This window comes from Nomascus leucogenys, chromosome 8, assembly GCF_006542625.1.
Source record: "Nomascus leucogenys isolate Asia chromosome 8, Asia_NLE_v1, whole genome shotgun sequence".
Classification (NCBI taxonomy): domain Eukaryota; kingdom Metazoa; phylum Chordata; class Mammalia; order Primates; family Hylobatidae; genus Nomascus; species Nomascus leucogenys.
Genome location: NC_044388.1, coordinates 76,454,442 through 76,475,053, shown reverse-complemented (window position 1 = coordinate 76,475,053; position 20,612 = coordinate 76,454,442). Strand labels below are relative to the sequence as shown.

At 38.7% G+C, this 20,612-nt stretch overlaps 1 long non-coding RNA gene across 1 annotated transcript; it reads left to right on the top strand.

Moving 5' to 3' along the window:
- The first annotated feature begins 2,313 nt into the window (after positions 1 to 2,313).
- LOC115836359 lies at positions 2,314 to 20,571 on the top strand. The gene is made up of 3 exons (XR_004031381.1): positions 2,314 to 2,367; positions 3,064 to 3,080; positions 20,231 to 20,571. It is a non-coding gene; the product is annotated as an uncharacterized LOC115836359 (long non-coding RNA).
- Positions 20,572 to 20,612: the final 41 nt, after the last annotated feature.

Genomic DNA, 20,612 nt, shown 5'->3' with positions numbered 1-20,612 from the left:
AAATTCCAGAGTCAAGTTATCTAGTCTAGCCTTGATACATACTTGAAACCCCTGAAAAAACATGAGTCATATCATCCTCTACATTTTCTTTTTTTTTTGAGACAAGGTCTCACTCTGTTGCCCAGGCTGGAATGCAGTGGTGTGATCTTGGGTCACTGCAGCCTCCGCCTCCTGAGCTCAAGTGATTCACCCACCCCAGCGCCCCAAGTCACTGGGGCTATAGGCATGTGCCACCACATCTGACTAAATTTTGCTTTTTCTTTTTCGCAGAGACAGGGTTTTGCCCTGTTACAAAGGCTGGTCTTGAACTCCTGGGCTAAAGTGATCCACCTGCCTCAGCCTCCCAAAGTGTTGGGGTTACAGGCATGAGCCTTTATGCCTGACCTCATCCTCTACATTTCTAGGCCTTATTACTTTTAAGAGCAATAGAAAAGTTTCCTGCCTAAATTCCTTTTTCTTCTGTTCGGACCTGGGGGCACAGAGCCTTACTCTCACCCAGACTTGAGTGCAGTGGCACCATCATAGTTCACTGCAGCCTTGAATTCCTGGGCTCAAGCTGTCCTTCTGCCTCTGCCTCCTGAGTAGCTGGGAATACAGGCATGTGCCATCACACTAAGCTAATTCATTAAACATTTTTGTGTAGAGATGAGGTCTCGCTACATTGCCCAGACTGGTCTCGGAACTCCTGGCCTTAAGTGGTCCTACTGCCTTGGCCTCCCAAAGCGCTGGCATTACAGACGTGAGCCACTGCACTTGACCCCTAAATTCTTCTCTTGAGTTTTCTTTCTTCCTTTACTTTCTTTCATTTTCTTTTTTTCCTTTCCTTCCTTTTTTCCTTTCTTTCTTTTTCTTTTGAGACAAAGTCTCGCCCTGTCTCCCAGCCTGGAGTGCAATGGTGCATTCTCGGCTCACTGCAACCTCTGCCTCCTGGGTTCAAGTGATTCTCCTGCCTCAGCCTCCAGAGAAGCTGGGATTACAGGTGCGTGCCACCACGCCCAGTTAATTTTTTTATCTTTAGTAGAGATGGGGGTTTCACCATGTTGGCCAGGCTGGTCTCAAACTCCTGACTTCGTGATCCACCCGCCTCAGCCTCCCAAAGTGCTGGGATTACAGACGTGAGCCACCGCGTCCGGCCGAATAATATCTTAATATCATGCCGTTGACATTTATTCTCTAATTACTTCAGAGGTGGCCTTCAGAAGAAGGCCTCTTTGGTAAAATTGCTATTGAGGATATTTCACTAAAAAACAAATTTGCCTTTAAATTTAAATCCAGGAAAAATTTAAGTTAAACTTTTAGGCTTCTATTTTTATCAGACAGGGTAAAAAATTTATAACTCAGAATACTACCTTTTCCCCTTTTTGCGTGATAGATTGCTTGGTTTTAGTTACGGATCGTTTAAAATAATAAGTTATTCAAACCCTCTTCCCTAGAATATAGTGTGTGTGAGAGAGTATATTTAAAATTTTTATTAAGGCCCATGTAGTTGTATTTCTTTTATAAATTAGTAAATTAGAAAATTTTGTTTTAAGAGATTTTTAATTTAAAATTTCCAGATTACTCTTGGCTGGAGTTAACTTGAATTAGTAGGCTTTTATTTAGAGTACTTTCAGTGTTTTTAATGTATTTCACTATGCACTGTGTATAAATGTAATCAGTGTTCTGTGTCTCCAGAAATGAATAATTTGTTTATGCATACATATACACTATTATCTGTAAGTATATAATTTATCACCTGTAGCCTCTTGACCCCCATGTAACTTGGATATATGAGAAAACTTCACAGAATTTAAAGATGCTTCTTGGTGTTGGTAGGAAAGGGATGGGAACAGATAAAGCCACTGAGAGAATAGTGGACTGAATAGGTAGCCGCATTGAAGAGCGAGCTGGGGCTGGGAAAGGCTTATGGACCTCAACTCAGCTCCCAGTTACCAAGCCTCCTCCCCACCCTAACTAATGGCATTTTGGGAGTCTGATTTAGATCTGACTTTGTTGTGTGGGTGAAGAAGCTTCTCTAAGGGCAGAGGGATTGAGGGAAATGTACATTATTTATATCTGTGAAATTAGTGAGGTTGACTGTAGTTAAAATTAATTTAAAAAAATCAAAATGTTTCAGGATGAACAACGAAATGTTAAACTATTGTTATGTTTATAGCTATAACAGAGTTTGCTATAAGTTCTGTTAAGACAGGTTTTATTCACTGCTGACTCCCCAGTGCCTAGAACAGTGCCTGGGATGCAGTAGGTATTTAATAAGTATTTGCTGATTAATAGGTTATGCAGATGAGTGATGTGATAGGTTTTTCTTTCTAGGTCCAGGTGCTAATTTCAGTGACTGGATTAAAAGATGTCAAGAAGCTCAGAATGGTATGTAGATCTCCCATGGTATTTCAATTTAAAAAGAAGTAAACGTTTGAAATTTTTTGGTTTAAACAAATTTGTTTTTACCTTTATAATTTATTTTAAATAGTACATGTTTCCTTAAATGTAGACTTCCAAAAATATACTGTCTTTTGCCTAGCTTCTTAGGTTGAAAAGGAGATTTGGGTGGATTTGCTAGTATGGCATATCAGTAAGAAATTACTAAGGAGTCTAGGCTGGGCGCGGTGGCTCACGCCTGTAATCCCAGCATTTTGGGAGGCTGAAGCGGGCAGATCATGAGGTCAGGGGATTGAGACCATCCTGGGCAACATGGTGAAACCCCATCTCTGCTAAGAAAATACAAAAATTACCCGGGCATGGTGGTGTGTGCCTGTAGCCCCAGGTACTTGGGAGGCTGAGGCAGGAGAATCGCTTGAACCCGGGAGGCGGAGGTTGCAGTGAGCCAAGATCATGCCACTGCACTCCAGCCCGGGCGACAGAACGAGACTCTGTCTCAAAAAAAGAAATTACTAAGGAGTCTAAAATGAATTCAGGAGGCAAAATGAATCCACTTTTCTTTAGTTGAAAGGTATGGAGAATTGGCTTGCTTAATCAGTATGTTTGTGCAATAAAAATCATATAAATACCTTTGCCTTTAAATGTGCTGTTAACTGAAAATGCTTCCTTTTTGTGTTTCAATAGGCGCAGAATCTGAGGTGGTAAGTTCAGAGTTTTCATTCTTCGTGTTTTTATTTACTTAGGTTAAATTTCAAGTACCAAATATATTTGAGACAGGACTCAGGATGAGCTCTCTGTCAGTTAATTATTAAGCAATTTCATTTAAGTACTGGTTCCTCTAGGAACTGAAATAAAACCATTTTTTCATAAATATGGAAGTTTCTAGTCATGAACTTTATTGGGCTATTTTAATGAATTTATTGTGTGGTTAAAATCGATTTGGTATGTTTTAGTATGGTCAAAATGATTATCTGTTCCTTACTAAAACCTTATTACATTTATTTAGGTCCAACAGTTTGAATCACTTGTAGGGCTTTTTATGATAGGCTAAGACAAAAGTTAAGGAAAATTGGAAGTGTTTATCTTTAATTCAGTATAATGTTTATTGTTTTGGGCATGAAGGCCTTCAAGTCTTTTTAGTTATTAAAAATTATGGTGGCATGAAGGCCTTCAAGTCTTCTTAGTTATTAAAAATTATGGTGGAATTGAATAAAAGTAACTTTTAATTTTATTATTTTTTTAAAAGACAGGGTCTTGCTCTGTTACACAGGCTGGAGTGCAGTGGTGCCATCAAAGCTCACTGCAGCCTCAAACTCCTGGGCTCAAGCAGTCTTCCTACCTCAGCCTCCCAGGTAGCTGGGACTACAGGTGTATGTCACCCCACCAAGCCCGCTAATATATTCTATTTCTTTAAAAAGCTTTTTAGGCTGGGTGCAGATTCTTATGCCTGTAATCCCAGCACTTTGGGAGGCTGAGGCAGGCGGATCAGTTCAGGTCAGGAGTTCAAGACCAGCCTGGCCAACATAGTGAAACCCTGTCTCTACTAAAAATACAAAAATGAGCCAGATGTGGTGGTAGGTGCCTGTAATCCCAGCTACTCAGGAGGCTGAGGCGGGAGAACCCCTGGAGCCCAGGAGGTGGAGGTTGCAGTGACCCAAAATCATGCCACTGCACTGCAGTCTGGATGACAGAGTGAGACTCCATCTAAAAAAAAAAAAAGGGGGGGGGGGACAAACTACCATAAAGATGAATCTGCTTTTTTGTTTTGTTTTTTAATTACGCTAAATATTATGTTACTTCATTATGAAGGAATAATGAAAAATTACAGTTTCAGTAACTAAGTTTTAGATTCCTTTATATTTTCACAAAGAAATAAAGCTATACAATAGAATTAATATTCAGAGAATATTTAACTATCACTCAAAATATGTAGATAATAGCCAGGCGTGGTGGCTCATGCCTGTAATACCACCACTTTTGGAGGCTGAGTTGGGTAGATCACCTGAGGCCAGGAGTTATACACCAGCCTGGCCAACATGGCAAAACCCTATCTCTAGTAAAAATATGAAAATTAGCTGGTCGTGTTGGCACGCACCTGTAATCCCAGCTACTCTGGAGGCTTCAGCAGAAGAATCACTTGAGCCTGGGAGATGGAGGTTGCAGTGAGCCGAGATCACGCCACTGCACTCCAGCCTGGATGACAGAGTGAGACTCTGCCTCAATTAAAAAAAAAATGTAGATAATAGTGTAATTTAGTAAGAAAAGTACTGAACTGAAAATCAAGAAATCTGACTGGATCTTTGCCAGCCCTGAGGATTTAGTCTAGGCACAAAATGACTATGACTAAATTTTTAGTACCTTTGAAAGGAATTCTGTGGACCAAATGAGCTCTGGAGTCCTTTCAGCTGTAAAATTATATGAAGGTATAATGATAAATGAGTTCAGGCGAATAAATGATATAGGTAGGCTTTTTCCATGGCTTCTCCTTTTTTATGTTTAATTAATTAATTAATTTTTGAGACAGAGACTCTGTCTGTTGCCCAGGCTGGAGTGCAGTGGCCCAGTCTCAGCTCACTGCAACATCTGCCTGTCTGGTTCAAGCGATTCTCCTGTCTCAGCCTCCTGAGTAGCTGGTATTACAGGCACGCACCACCACGCGTGGCTAATTTTTTTTTTTTTTTTTTTTTTTTGAGACGGAGTCTCGCTTTGTCGCCCAGGCTGGAGTGCAGTGGCGCAATCTCGGCTCACTGCAAGCTCTGCCTCCCGGGTTCACGCCATTCTCCTGCCTCAGCCTCTCCGAGTAGCTGGGACTACAGGCGCCCGCCACCACACCCGGCTAATTTTTTGTATTTTTAGTAGAGACGGGGTTTCACCGTGGTCTCAATCTCCTGACCTCGTGATCCGCCCGCCTTGGCCTCCCAAAGTGCTGGGATTACAAGCGTGAGCCACCGCGCCCAGCTCGTGTGGCTAATTTTTGTATTTTTAGTAGAGACATGGTTTCACTATGTTGGCCAGGCTGGACCTGAACTCCTGACCTCACGTCATCCGCCCGTCTCGGCCTCCCAGTGTGGGTGACAGAGTGAGACTCTGCCTCAATTTTTAAAAAAATGTAGATAATAATTTAGTAAGAAAAGTACTGAACTGAAAATCAAGATATATGACTCTGGATCTTGGCTTGCCCTGTGAACTTAGTCTAGGCACAAAATGACTGTGACTAAATTCTCAGTACCTTTGAAAGGAAGTCCGTGGACCAAATGAGCTCTGGAGTCCTTTCAGCTGTAAAATTACATGAAGGTATAATGGTAAATGAGTTAATGTGAATAAATGATATAGGTAGGCTTTTTCCATTACTACTGATTGATTGATTGATTGATTGATTGATTGATTTTTGAGACAGAATCTCTCTGTTGCCCAGGCTGGAGTGCAGTGGTACAATCCCAGCTCACTGCAGCCTCCACCTCCTGGGTTCAAGTGATTCTCCTGCCTCGGCCTTCTGAGTAGCTGGGACTACAGGTGCCTGCCACCATGCCCGGCTGATTTTTATATTTTCAACAGAGATGGGATTTCACCATTGTTGGCCAGGCTGGTCTCAAGCTTCTGACCTTAAGTGATTTGCCTGCCTTGGCCTCCCAAAGTGCTGGGATTGCAGGTGTGGGCCACGGCGCCCAGCCACTACTCCTTTTTATACAAAGTCCTGCAGCAAACTGTGTTACTATTTATTAACTTGAAGTTCTAAGGACATGTGAAGTTTCCTGTTGTGGAATAGGATCAGGGTTGGCCTGTGTCATGAGGAATGGTAACTGGGCCAGCAGAAAGGAGACAGGTTCGGAGGGTTGGAGCAGGAAGTGCAAAGTGAAGTAGTTTTTTGCATCTAGCTAAAAAGGATCTGCCTATTTATTCATTTAAAGATTGTGAACAACAGAGCTGGTTAATTATGAGGCAGATTTATGAAATAGCTGCTTGGGACAATAGAAAGTGAGCAAAGGGATGAAATCTTATCAAGTGTTTTTTTTTTTTTTTTTTTTTTTTGAGACAGAGTTTTGCTCTTGTTGCCCAGGCCGGAGTGCAGCGGCATGATCTCAGATCATTGCAACCTCCACCTCCTGGGTTTAAGCAATTCTCCTGCTTCAGCTTCCTGTGTAGCTGGGGTTATAGGCACATGCCACCGTGCCTGGCTAATTTCTGTATTTTTAGTAGAAACGGGGGTTTCACCATGTTGATCAGGCTGGTCTCGAACTCCTGATCTCAGGTGATCCACCCACCTCGGCCTCCGAAAGTGCTGAGGTGACAGGCGTGAGCTACCATGCCCGACCCTTATCAGGATTTTGGTCTGTCTCTGGTCCTGTCCACATTGTGTAGAATTTGTTCAATAAAATAATTTTGAGTAATCAAGCACAAAACTCTAGGTAGATTTGAAAGGGAGATATTTCCGAAAATTATAGATTTGATTTTTTTGGTGTATGTCTGTCAAGAGATTGGTAATGCATGTCCATTTGAAGTAATTTAAATTGAGTGTGAATAAATGATAAATGACTTAAGAGCTTGTATTACCGAGCCATCTCATATACTAGTGAAAGAATAGCATGTGTGGTAAATACACAGATCTGTGTGGCTAGAGTTGAGGATGTAATTAAGCACTGTCATCTCTCATTCTTTTTTCGGTTTTGTATCTTGCATTTGTTGATTTTAACCATTTTTCAATCCTACTTAGTGTGTTCTCAGTTTGCCTTTCTTCCCCTTTCCTCTTTAAATGCTAAGCAACTACTTTTCTTCCTTGTATAGTAGTTCGTTTATGTATACATTTCATATCCCTCATTCCTATGTAAGTCTCTGAGGTTAAGAAGCATGTCTTTTTTTTTTTTTTCTTTTGAGACAGAGTCTCACTCTGTCACCCAGGCTGGAGGGCAGTGGCACGATCACGGCTCACTGCAAGCTCTGCCTCCTTGGTTCATGCCATTCTCCTGCCTCAGCCTCCCGAATAGCTGGGACCACAGGCACCTGCCACCACACCCGGCTAATTTTTTGCATTTTTAGTAGAGATAGGGTTTCACCATGTTAGCCAGGATGGTCTCGATCTCCTGACCTCGTGATCTACCTGCCTTGACATCCCAAAGTGCTGGGATTACAGGCGTGAGCCACTGCACCCGGCCAGAAGCATGTCTTATTTTGTATGTTTGTATGTGCCCCAGTTAGGGTTCCCAGATAAAGTACAGCATGCTCAATGAAGTTTGTATTTCTGATAAACAATGAATTATTTATTTAGTTATTTTTTTTTTTTTGAGACAGAGTCTCACTCTGTCACCCAGGCTGGAGTGCAGTGGCCCAGTCTTGGTTCACTGCAACCTCTGCCTCTCTGGTTCAAGCGATTCTCCTTTCTCAGCCTCCTGAGTAGCTGGGATTACAGGCATGTGCCACCACATGTGGCTAATTTTTGTATTTTTAGTAAAGGCGGGGGTTTCACTATGTTGGCCAGGCTGGATTCGAACTCCTGACCTCAAGTGATTCACCCGCCTCGGCCTCCCATATGTTGGGATTATGGGCGTGAGCCACTGCACCTGGCCTATTTTTTTTTATTATATAAGTGTGTTCTGTGTTGCATTTTTGTTTGCTAAACTTGGCAGCCCTTGCCATGTGTATTGCACAGTGGGTGCTTAGTTCAGTGAATCAATCAAAATTGGGTTCTAGTTTTAGTCCTGTGACACTGGCAGAGTATTTTTAGTCTTAGTTTTGCAGGTGGAAAAAAATCTGAAGTTAATGGACTCTAAATCTTTCCCTAAGCTTACTCAACCTGGCCCAGGACACATACATACACTTGACTCCCAACCAAACTAGTACGCCTTTGCTTAGTTTTTTCCTGAGTTTTGAATTGAAGAACTTAGATTCTAAGGATTTGTTCTAAAGGATGATTATTTTTCTTGTCCTGTCCCTGGAATCTCCATATTTTATACATATATATGTGTATAATATATATATATATATACACACATATATAATATATATTAATAATATATATGTAATATATATATACACAAACACACACACACAAACATAATCTTGTTAGATTACTAACTCTAAAAACTATTTGGGGGAAAACAAATTGAAAGAAGTTTTCTTAATTATGTCTTAAGGGAAATAAATGATAAAAATCTTTCAATTTCCTTTTTTATACCGTAGAGGGAGACAGTATTAGAATACTGAAAATAAAATCTGTGGGCTACTGAGGCTTACTTTGTGGACACTAAGAGAACAGTACTAAAATAATTTGCTCTCCATGTATTCAGGTATCTTGATTGTATTTCACTGTTCGGGTATCTTGGACCTTTGTGCATTAAGAAAAGATGCATTTTGCTGGGGAGAATCTGCTTAGTATTAGAGCTTCTGTAAAATTTGCAGCTTAAAAGGGTGATTTCTGTGCTTTTGAGAATTCTCTTTTCTTTCCCACCTTCAAGGTTGAATGAATGTTGCATGTCCATGTGTAGTCGGTGGTTAAATGTTATTAATTTTTTTTATTGTACTTTAAGTTTTAGGGTACATGTGCACAATGTGCTGGTTTGTTACATATGTATCCATGTGCCATGTTGGTGTGCTGCACCCATTAACTCATCATTTAGCATTAGGTGTATCTCCTAATGCTATCCCTCCCTCCTTAAATGTTATTAATTTGAGTGATACATAATTTGCGATGAAGGTAGGAAGAGAAACAGGTAAAACCCTGAAATTAATGAAATAGCATTTCTTAACTGTTTTACAATATAATATCTAATATGTTTTTTCCAAGCCAGGATTCATATTTTTTCAGTATCTCTGATAGTTATTTCTACCTTTTGCTGAATATCACCTTTCATGTTAGCCTATTAATTTTTTAGAAATTAAGAAACTATAATTTTTTATTTCTTCTTGTTAATTTAATGACACTCTGCTCTGGTCACAGTCTCAGAATTGTGACTTTAGTGTCACCTATATTGTGAAATATTCATTTTAAAAATTAGGGTTTCTTTTTTTGAGATGGAGGCTGGCTCCGTTGCCCAGGTGGAGTGCATTGGCATGATCTCTACTCACTGCAACCTCCGCCTGCTGGGTTCAAGCAATTCTCTTGCCTTAGCCTCCTGAGTGGCTGGGACTACTACAGGCGCACACCACCATGCCTTACTAATTTTTTGTATTTTTAGTAGAGACGGGCAGGCTGGTCTCGAACTCCTGACCTCATGATCTGCCCACCTCAGCCTCTGAAAATGCTGGAATTACAGGCATGAGCCATCGCGCCTGACATTAATTTTTATTCCTTTTAAGAATTAGAATTCTCAGTCTTTTGGGGTGAATTTGCCCTTGTGCAAATGTTGTTTTCTTCCTGTTTTTAGTCAGAATAATTTTTCTGTATTAAACAATACAAAATGTGAAAGCCTGGAATTGTGGGAATTAAAAATGTATGTCTTAGAAACAAAATAGCCTCCTTTTCTCTCACTAAAATTTGAGAAGTTTTAAAGTAATCCCTTTTTTTAATGTCAGAGAAGAATATTTCTATGTTAAAGAATCCTGGTGATAATGTAATGGAATGGGGTATCTGGGCATGATGTTCCTGCTTGTCTGAATACACATATATGGGATTTTAAAAATTGTTGCTTTTAACATCTTGCTTCATACAGTGGTGGTGATAATAGTGAGAATTGTTTAATTTTTTTTTTTAACTGAGTTAGTTAAAAAAAAATCCACGAATTGTAGATCTTGGAATGTATTCTTGTTACTTTTCATATATTTTGTAACATATATTTATATATTTTTAAAGAATTTTACTCTACATAATTTTTAAACAGCTATACATTGTCAATATTTTTATCATGTCCTTACATATTCAACAGCAAAGTATTTCATCATATGCATGTACTGTACCTTATTTAGCCAGCTCCATTTTGTTTGTCCTGTGGATAATTATAATAGCTGTTTTGACTCTTTTACCACATGCCAGGCACTGTACTGTGTATTATCTCATGTAATTCTCATAGTTACTGCATGGTGTACGTATTTTTATCCCCAGTTTACAGGTAGAGAAACTGAACTCAGATATTAAATAATTCGTCCAGGTTTTTCGGATTATACTGATGACGATGGTGATAACATTCTGTCGTCAGTTATTTGCCAGAAAGGGTTCTTTATTTTTCTTATACATAATATCATTTATTCTTGAGAACCCTAAGTGAGTTATTCTTGGGAACCTAAATGAGTTAGGGCCTACTAAGGAGAAACTGAGGCTCGCTGAGATTAAGTTGTGTGCGTATGGTTGTACATCCAACAAATGGCATCTATTTCCGACTCTTTCTGTTTACACAACTGATTGTTTTTGTCCCAACCCCTGCTTATTTCTGAGGAAATAAGTAAAAATTCCAGCTGAAAAAGACATTTCCAGCAATTTTTTTCATATTTTGACTCCCTCCTCTCTGAAATATGGGTAACAGTCTTTTTTTAATAGAGTGATTTTATTAAGTGAGATAATGCATGTGAAGCATGTAGCACACAGGGTATATAATAGTCAATAAATGTTACTAGTACTATTTCTATTATTTTATTTTGGTTATTTAGATTTTTATTCAGGCTGTAAAAGCAGTAAATGCATATTATACCATATCATAGAAAATCTGGAAAAGATAAACGAGCTTAGGAAGTAATCACTCAGAATCACCACTGATGACATTTTAACATGTTTCCCTCGGGATAACTCATTATTTCTTGATACATAGGTCGATCACTACACATGACACATACTGGAATCTTTTTACTTATGGGAATATCTCTTCTGATTAATTACTTTAAGAAGAACAAAGGCTGTGTCCTCATGTTCCAGCACTGTTTCTAGCTCAGAGTAGGTACTCACCAAATATTTGAAATGAGCTGTTAGAAGCTTGAGAGAAGACCTTTCAGGTCTTCTTCATTCATTGCCATTTTTTTGAATTTAAAAAATGATTATAAAAAGATTTTAGTTTAAAAACAAAGAAGGTAGACATACCAGTTTGAGCTCAGGAAGACTGAGCTATTATCAGACAAAGGAATTTGATGTAACAATGAAATGTGCAAAGAGCTCAGTAAGAGTATGTTGGGAAGGTTGCATTCTGTAGATCGGGGGAGAAATTATTTAATGAGTACAGTCTTGAAGTATATGGTTCTCAAAAGTTTGCCAATAAATTGCCCCAGCTCTTTAGTCTCTGGGAAAGATCTCTTCATGTTAGTCTGTAGTGGTAAGTGGAATCTTAACTTACCACTTAAGATGGTGGTGTCTGGATATCACGATTGCTTAAGAGTAATGACATCTCTTTAATTTTGAAGTTTCTTTCATTGGAAAAAAATTAAACTCTATGCTATGCAGAGGAGACTTTAGAGGTGGATGGATGGTAATACATATAATGTTGAGAACTAATGATCCAGCACAGTAGGGATTCTTATTGATAACGCGTGAATACTCTTTTGGGATATTAACACCTTGAGGACCTTCCCGGTACATGTGAGAGCAACATTCAAGCAAACTACCAAAGTTTTAAGTTAACTTTTAAAGTATTTTTGACTTCAGTGAAAATAGAATGGCTTCTTAATGGGTGCAATAAAAACCTCTGAAATTGGACTAGTGCTAGTTCTAGAACTATCTTCCAGAATCAAGACTTAAAACTTCATTTTAGAATTTTAGACCAATATCCTTGATGAACATTGATGCAAAAATCCTCAATAAAATACTGGCAAACCGAATCCAGCAGCACATCAAAAAGCTTATCCACCATGATCAAGTGGGCTTCATCCCTGGGATGCAGGGTTGGTTCAACATATGCAAATCAATAAATGTAATAGAACATATAAACAGAACCAAAGACAAAAACCACATGATTATCTCAATAGATGCAGAAAAGACTTTTGACAAAATTCAACAATGCTTCCTGCTAAAAACTCTCAATAAATTAGGTATTGATGGGACGTATCTCAAAATAATAAGAGCTATGACAGACCCACAGCCAATATCATACTGAATGGTCAAAAACTGGAAGCATTCCCTTTGAAAACTGGCACAAGACAGGGATGCCTTCTCTCACCACTCCTATTCAATATAGTGTTGGAAGTTCTGGCCAGGGCAGTTAGGCAGGAGAAGGAAATAAAGGGTATTCAATTAGGAAAAGAGGAAGTCAAATTGTCCCTGTTTGCAGATGACATGATTGTATATCTAGAAAACCCCATCGTCTCAGCCCAAAATCTCCTTAAGCTGATAAGCAACTTCAGCAAAGTCTCAGGATACAAAATCAATGCACAAAAATCACAAACATTCTTATACACCAATAACAGACAGAGAGCCAAATCATGAGTGAACACCCATTCACAATTGCTTCAAAGAGAATAAAATACCTAGGAATCCAACTTACAAGGGACGTGAAGGACCTCTTCAAGGAGAACTACAAACCACTGCTCAATGAAATAAAAGAGGATACAAACAAATGGAAGAACATTCCATGCTCATGGGTTGGAAGAATCAATATCGTGAAAATGGCCATACTGCCCAAGGTAATTTATAGATTCAATGCCATCCCCATCAAGCTACCAATGACTTTCTTCACAGAATTGGAAAAAAACTAAAGTTCATATGGAACCAAAAAAGAGCCCGCATCGCCAAGTCAATCCTAAGCCAAAAGAACAAAGCTGAAGGCATCACGCTACCTGACTTCAAACTATACTACAAGGCTGCAGTAACCAAAACAGCATGGTACTGGTACCAAAACAGAGATATAGATCAATGGAACAGAACAGAGCCCTCAGAAATAATGCTGCATATCTACAACTATCTGATCTTTGACAAACCTGACAAAAACAAGCAATGGGGAAAGGATTCCCTATTTAATAAATGGTGCTGGGAAAACTGGCTAGCCATATGTAGAAAGCTGAAACTGAATCCTTTCCTTACACCTTATACAAAAATTAATTCAAGATGGATTAAAGACTTACATGTTAGACCTAAAACCATAGAAACCCTAGAAGAAAACCTAGGCAATACCATTCAGGACATAGGCATGGGCAAGGACTTCATGTCTAAAACACCAAAAGCAATGGCAACAAAAGCCAAAATTGACAAATGGGATCTAATGAAACTCAAGAGCTTCTGCATAGCAAAAGAAACTACCATCAGAGTGAACAGGCAACCTACAAAATGGAAGAAAATTTTTGCAACCTACTCATCTGACAAAGGGCTAATATCCAGAATCTACAATGAACTCAAACAAATTTACAAGGAAAAAGCAACCTCATCAAAAAGTGGGCAAAGGACATGAACAGACACTTCTCAAAAGGACATTTATGCAGCCAAAAAACACATGCAAAAATGCTCATCATCACTGGCCATCAGAGAAATGCAAATCAAAACCACAATGAGATGCCATCTCACACCAGTGAGAATGGCCATCATTAAAAAGTCAGGAAACAATAGGTGCTGGAGAGGATGTGGAGAAATAGGAACAGTTTTACACTGTTAGTGGGACTGTAAACTAGTTCAACCATTGTGGAAGACAGTGTGGTGATTCCTCAGAGATCTAGAACTAGAAATACCATTTGACCCAGCCATCCCATTACTGGGTATATACCCCAAGGACTATAAATCATGCTGCTATAAAGACACATGCACACATATGTTTATTGCGGCACTATTGACAATAGCAAAGACTTGGAACCAACCGAAATGTCCAACAATGATAGACTGGATTAAGAAAATGTGGTACATATACACCATGGAATACTATGCAGCCATAAAAAATGATGAGTTCATGTCCTTTGTAGGGACATGGATGAAACTGGAAATCATCATTCTCAGTAAACTATTGCAAGGACAAAAAACCAAACACCGCACGTTCTCACTCATAGGTGGGAATTGAACAATGAGAACTCATGAACACAGGAAGGGGAACATCACACACTGGGGACTGTTGTGGGGTGGGGGGAGGGGGGAGGGATAGCATGAGGAGATAATACCTAATGCTAAATGAGGAGTTAATGGGTGCAGCACACCAACACAGCACATGTATACATATGTAAGAAACCTGCACATTGTGCACATGTACCCTAAAACTTAAAGTATAATAATAAAAAAAAGGAGTTATTCAATCTGAAAGAAAAAACCACTAATATGGAAAAACAAAACAAAATTTAAAATATTTGAAGGTATAAAACACACTGATAAAATTAAGTACATGCACAAATGCAGAATACTCTAATATTGTAATTGTGGTATGAAATGCACTTATAACTCTAGTATGAAACCCAAAATATAAATCTGTCAAAAACAGTAATAGCTACAACAACCCGTTAAGAGACAGGTAATATAAAAATAAGTAAATTGAAACAACTAACATTCAAAATGTGGAGGCGACGGAGTTACAGTGTAAACTTTTATTTTCATTTTTTCTTTGTTTCTATTCTATGTGATCTAAAATAAGATATCATCTCTTTAAAATAATGTTACATCTATAAGTTTTTTTTTTTTTTTTTGTAAACCACAATGCAAAACCCTATAGTGAGTTCACTAAAAATAAAAAATTAGGCTGAGCGTGATGGCTCACACTTGTGATCCCAACACTTTGGGAGGCCGAGGTGGGTGGATCACCTGAGCTCAGGAGTTCAAGACCAGCCTGGCCAACATGGCAAAACCCTGTCTCTACTAAAAATACAAAAATTAGCCAGACATGGTGGCAGGTGCCTGTAATCCCAGCTACTTGGGAGGCTGAGGCAGGAGAATCACTTGGACCTGGGAGGCAGGGGTTGCAGTGAGCTGAGATTGCACCACTGCACTCCAGCCTAGGAGACAGAGCAAGACTCTGTCTCCAAAAAAACCAACAAAAACAAATTAAAACATACTGCCAGAGAAGATCACTGAACCACAAAGTAAGGCAGTAAGAAATGAAGAAAGGAAGAGAGGAGTTACAAAACAATCAGAAAACAAGCAACAAAATGACAGTAGTAAGTCCTTAGTTGTCAATAATAATACTAAACATAAAGGAACTCAATTCTCCAATTAAAAGGCAGAGAGTGGCTGAATGGATAAAGAAATGAGATCCAACTATATGCTGCCTACAGGAAACCCACCTGTAAAGATAGACTGAAAATGAAGGAGTAAAAAAAGAGTCCATACAACTGGAACCAAAAAAAGAAAAACAAAAGTAGAAGTACCTATAGCTATAGTTAGATAAATAGACTACAAGTCAGTCAAAGATTGTAAAAAGGGACAAAGAAAGTCACTGTATAATGATAAAGGGGTCAATTTCTCAAGCAGATGTAACAATTTTAAATATATAGGCACTCAGCACCGGAGATCCCAAATGTGAAAAGCAATCTAAAGGAAGAGATAGACTGCAATACCCCACTCTCAGTAATGGAAAGATCATTCAGACTCTCTACAATAAATTTTCTAAATTAGCTGGGTGCAGTGGTGCATGCCTGTAGTTCTAGGTACTTAGGAGGTTGAGATGGGAGGATCACTTGAGCCCAGGAGTTCAAGGCTTCAGTGAGGTAAGATTACACCACTGCACTCCCGCCTGGTTGGCAGAGTAAGACTGTCTCTTAAAAACAAAGCTGAAGAATAAATACCAATTCTACTGAAACTCTTCAAAAAAAAATAGAGGAGGAATACTTCCAAACTCATTCTATCTATGAGGCCAGCATTACCCTGATATCAAAACCAGACAAGGATACAGCAAGAAAAGAAAACTATGGGCCAATATTTCTGATGAACCAAAATGCAAAAATTCTCAATAAAATACTAGCAAACGAAATTCTACAACACATTAAAGAGATCATTAATCATGATCAAGTGGGATTTATCCCCGGGATGCAAGGATGGTTCAACATACACAAATCAATAAACATAATACATGACATTCACAGAATCAAGAACTAAGAATGAAAAACATGATTATTTCAATAGATGCCAGAAAGGCATTTGATAAAATTCAACATCCATTTATGATAAAGACCTTCATCAAACTGGGAATGGAAGGAACATACCTCAAAATAATAAAGGTTATATATAACAAATCCATAGCTAACATTGTTCTGAACAGGGAAAAATTGAAGGCCTTTCCTCCGAGATCTGGAACAAGACAAAGATGCCTATTTTTTACCATTTTTATTCAACGTAATACTGGAAGTCCTGGCCAGAGCAATTAGGCAAGAGAAAGAAATAAGTGGCCTCCCAATTGGAAAGGAAGAAGTCAAATTAGCCTTGCTCTGAGACAACAGGATCTTATATTTAGAAAAACCTAAGGACTCCACCAAAAACACTGTTAGAACTGATAAATGAATTCAGTAATGTTGCAGGATACAAAATCAGCATACAAAATTCAGTAGCATTTATACATGCCAACAGTGAATAATCTGAGAAAAATTGAGAAACCTGTTTACAATAGCTATAAAGAATATAAAATACACAGAAATCAATTTAGCCAAAGAACTGAAACATCTATACAAGGAAAACTATAAAACACTGATGAAAGAAATTGAAGAGGACACCAAAAAAATGGAAAAAATATTCCATGCTCATGTATTGGAAGAATCTGTATTGAAATGACAATACTACCCAAAGCAATTTACAGATTCAATGCAATGCTTATCAAAATACTAATGACATTCTTCACAGAAATAGGAAAAAAATTCCTAAAATCTATATGGAAATTCAAAAGACCCTGAATAGCCTAAACAATTCTGAGCAAAAAGAACAAAGCTGGAGGCTTCACACTACCTGACTTCAAAACTTACTGCAGGCTGGGTGGGGTGGCTCACGCCTTTAATGCCCGCACTTTGGGAAGCCAAGGTGGGCAGATCACCTGAGGTCAGGAGTTCAAGACCAGTCTGGCCAACATGGCAAAACCCTGTCTCTACTAAAAATATGAAAATTAGCTGGGCATGGTGGTGCGTGCCTGTAATCCCAGTTACTTGGGAGACTGAGGCAGAAGAATTGCTTGAACCCTGGAGGCAGAGGTTGCAGTGAGCCGAGATAGTGCCACTGTACTCCAGCCTGGGCAACAGAGCAAAACTCTGTCTCAAAAACCAACAAAAAACTTACTGCAAAGCTATAGTAACCAAATTAGCATGGTACTGGCTATACAGATAGGTACAGATACATACATGGAACAGATCAGAGCACCCAGATACAAATCCATGCATTGTCAGTCAAGAACATGCAATAAATACCTTTTCAATATATGAGGCTGGGAAAACTGGATAACTGTATGCATAAGAATGAAACTTGTCTGGGTGCCGTGGCTCATACCTGTTATCCCAGCACTTTGGGAGACCAATGCAGGCAGATATCTTGAGCCCGGGAGTTTGAGACCAGCCTGGGCAACATGGCAAAACTTCAACTCTACAAAAAAAAAAAAAAAAAAAAAATTGGCCAGGTGTTTAGGAGGCTGAGGTGGGAGGATCAATTGAGCCCAGAAGTTTGAGGGTGCAGTGAGCCATGGTCATGCCACTGCACTTCAGCTTGGGTGAGAGAACAAGACCCCATCTCAAGAAAAAAACAAAAACAAAACAAAACAAAAACAAAAAACTAGACTCCTATCTCTCACATACACAAAAATCAAATAAAAATCGGATTAAATACTTAAAAACACATAAAACTATAAAACTACTAGAGGAAAATATTGGAAAAATGCTGCATGACATTAAATTTTTCCTGTAAGACCTCAACAGCACAGCTAACCAAAGCAAAACTAGGCAAATGAGATTTCCTCAAGCTAAGAAGCTTCTGCACAGCAAAGGAAACAATCAGCAAAGTGAAGAAACAACCCACAGAATGAGAGAAAATATTTGGAAACTACTCATCTGATAAAGGATTAATAACCAGATTGTGTAAGAAGCTCACACAACTCATTAGCACAAACCCAAATAATCTGATTTAAAAATGGATAAAAGATCTAAATAGATGTTTCTCAAAAGAGACATACAAATGGCCAACAGATGTATGAAAAAATGCTCAACGTCACTAGTCATCAGAGAAATGAAATGGAAACCACAATGAGATATCATCTCACCTCAGATAAAATGGCTTTTTTTTTCATTCCCACTGTTCAGAATGTAAAATATATACTTATATACTTAGAAAAACCTAAGGAAGGACCTTAGAAAACATCTAAGCTATAGATCCAAAAGAAAGGAAATCAATATATTGAAAAGATACCTGCACTTCCATGTTTATTGCAGCACCATTCACAATAGCCAAAATATGAAATCAACGTAAGGGCCCATGAATGGATAAGTGGATTAAAAAACATGGTCTATATACAGAATGAAATATTCAGTCATAAGAAAGAATGCAATCCTGTCATTTGCAGTAACATGAATGGAATGGGAGGTCATTATGTTAAGTGAAATAAGCCAAGTACAGAAAGACAAATGTCGCCTATTCCCACCCATATGTGGGAGCTAAAAAAGTGAATCTCATTAAGATAGAGAATAAATTGATGGTTGCCAGAGGTTGAGAAGAGTAGTGGGGAGGAGGAAATGAAGAGAGGTTGATTAATGTGTACAAATGTAGTTTGATAGAAGAAATAAGGCTTAGTGTTAGACCATTAAGGTGTGTATAGTTTACAATCTGTTGTACACTTCAAAATAGCTAGAAGAGAATAATTTGAATGTTTCCAACATAAAGGAAAGACAAATATTTAAGTGATGGATATCCCAAGTACACTGATTTGATCTTTACAAGTTATATAAATGTGTTAAATTATCGCACATACCCCAAGACTATGTACATCTATTATGCATCAATAAAATTTTTAAAAAGGTTCAAAGAACAACAACAACAGCAGGCTGGGCTGGTGAGGAAGACAGTGACATTGTAGGCAAAAAGCTGCAACTCAGACCTGGGAGGACCATCTACAGACTTCTGGGGCTGTCAGGGCCAGCAGATACACAAAGACAGCCAGAGTCACGTAGGCTGGGCTTCCTTCTCCACTCAGCAGTGTCTTTGCAATTCTTCTAATGGAAGAAGAGAAAGGTGAGAGGAGAGAAGACCAGAGGCAGGGAGATTCCTGCGAGGCAGATGAGAAACCTGGGGCAGGGGAGACAGGAGGGCAGATCCCAAAGGCATGAAGGATGGGTAAGTGCCAGGGAGCTATTTAGATGTGGAGAGGAGGACAGGGAGGAGCAAGGGTGCCCCGGGACTCATCTGAACCCCTGTGCGTGTGGTACTGCTGTTCACTATTCAGGATCCAACATTCAGCTCCTAGGGTAGGGAACAATTCTGAATTCATTTTTAGATATAGCAAGTGTCAGTTGGAGTTCTTGATGACTTCAGAATTATTACTTTTTGGGTGCAGAAAAAAGTAACAAACTATAAAAACCTATTTTCCCCTAAGCCTGTAAGATTAATTTCGAATTTTATTATCCTAACTGTAAATCCAAATTCCCTGAAACAGTCTCATTTACAACTCATTTTATTAAATCCCCTTAAGCCTTTTGAAGTACATTTATATATAAATGTGATGCATCTGTTTTTGTTTGGGGCACTTTGGTGCCTGACTAACAAGCAAAACCTTTCTAAGCACTTAAAATTATTCTTGTAAATTTAATAAATTAAAGTCGTAAATATGTGAATCTCAGATTCTCATAAACATTCCAGCACTATTTACTAAACTCATCAGATTCTCTTTTAATGCAAAGTCACAAGTCAAAAATCAGTTACTTAATTACACATTTACAGTGTAATCTCAGATATGCCAAATTCTCTTACACATCACAAAACCTACAAATACCAAGTATATACAGATCATTCCTAAGTTCAACACAAATGTATTACTATTAATTGACTTCATTATTTATGTATTTAATTTATACCTTCCAGGGGTTAAAAAGACACCTTTTCAGTAAGGGAACTGCTTTCTCGTCCCAAGAAAACTGAGGTTGCCAACCCAGTTACAGCACCCTCATTTCAGGTGAGCTGAGGTTCTGGGTCAGTCATTACAGTCATGCTATTGTTACCATCTCACAGGCTGCAGGTACTGGTGGCCAGAGGTAGTGGTTGGCACTGAAGACTAAAACATAATCATCCTGGGTGATTCCTCTCAAGCACTTTTTAATGTGACTTCAGCGGGTTCCAAGCCCAGGGCAGTTACATTTTCAATTCAGGCCCCTTAGTTTCAAGTTACACCATGACCTAAATTATGTAACTAATTTGAGTTTGCAATACCCCTCCACTCAACAATTGTGTTGTACCTAGTTTCATC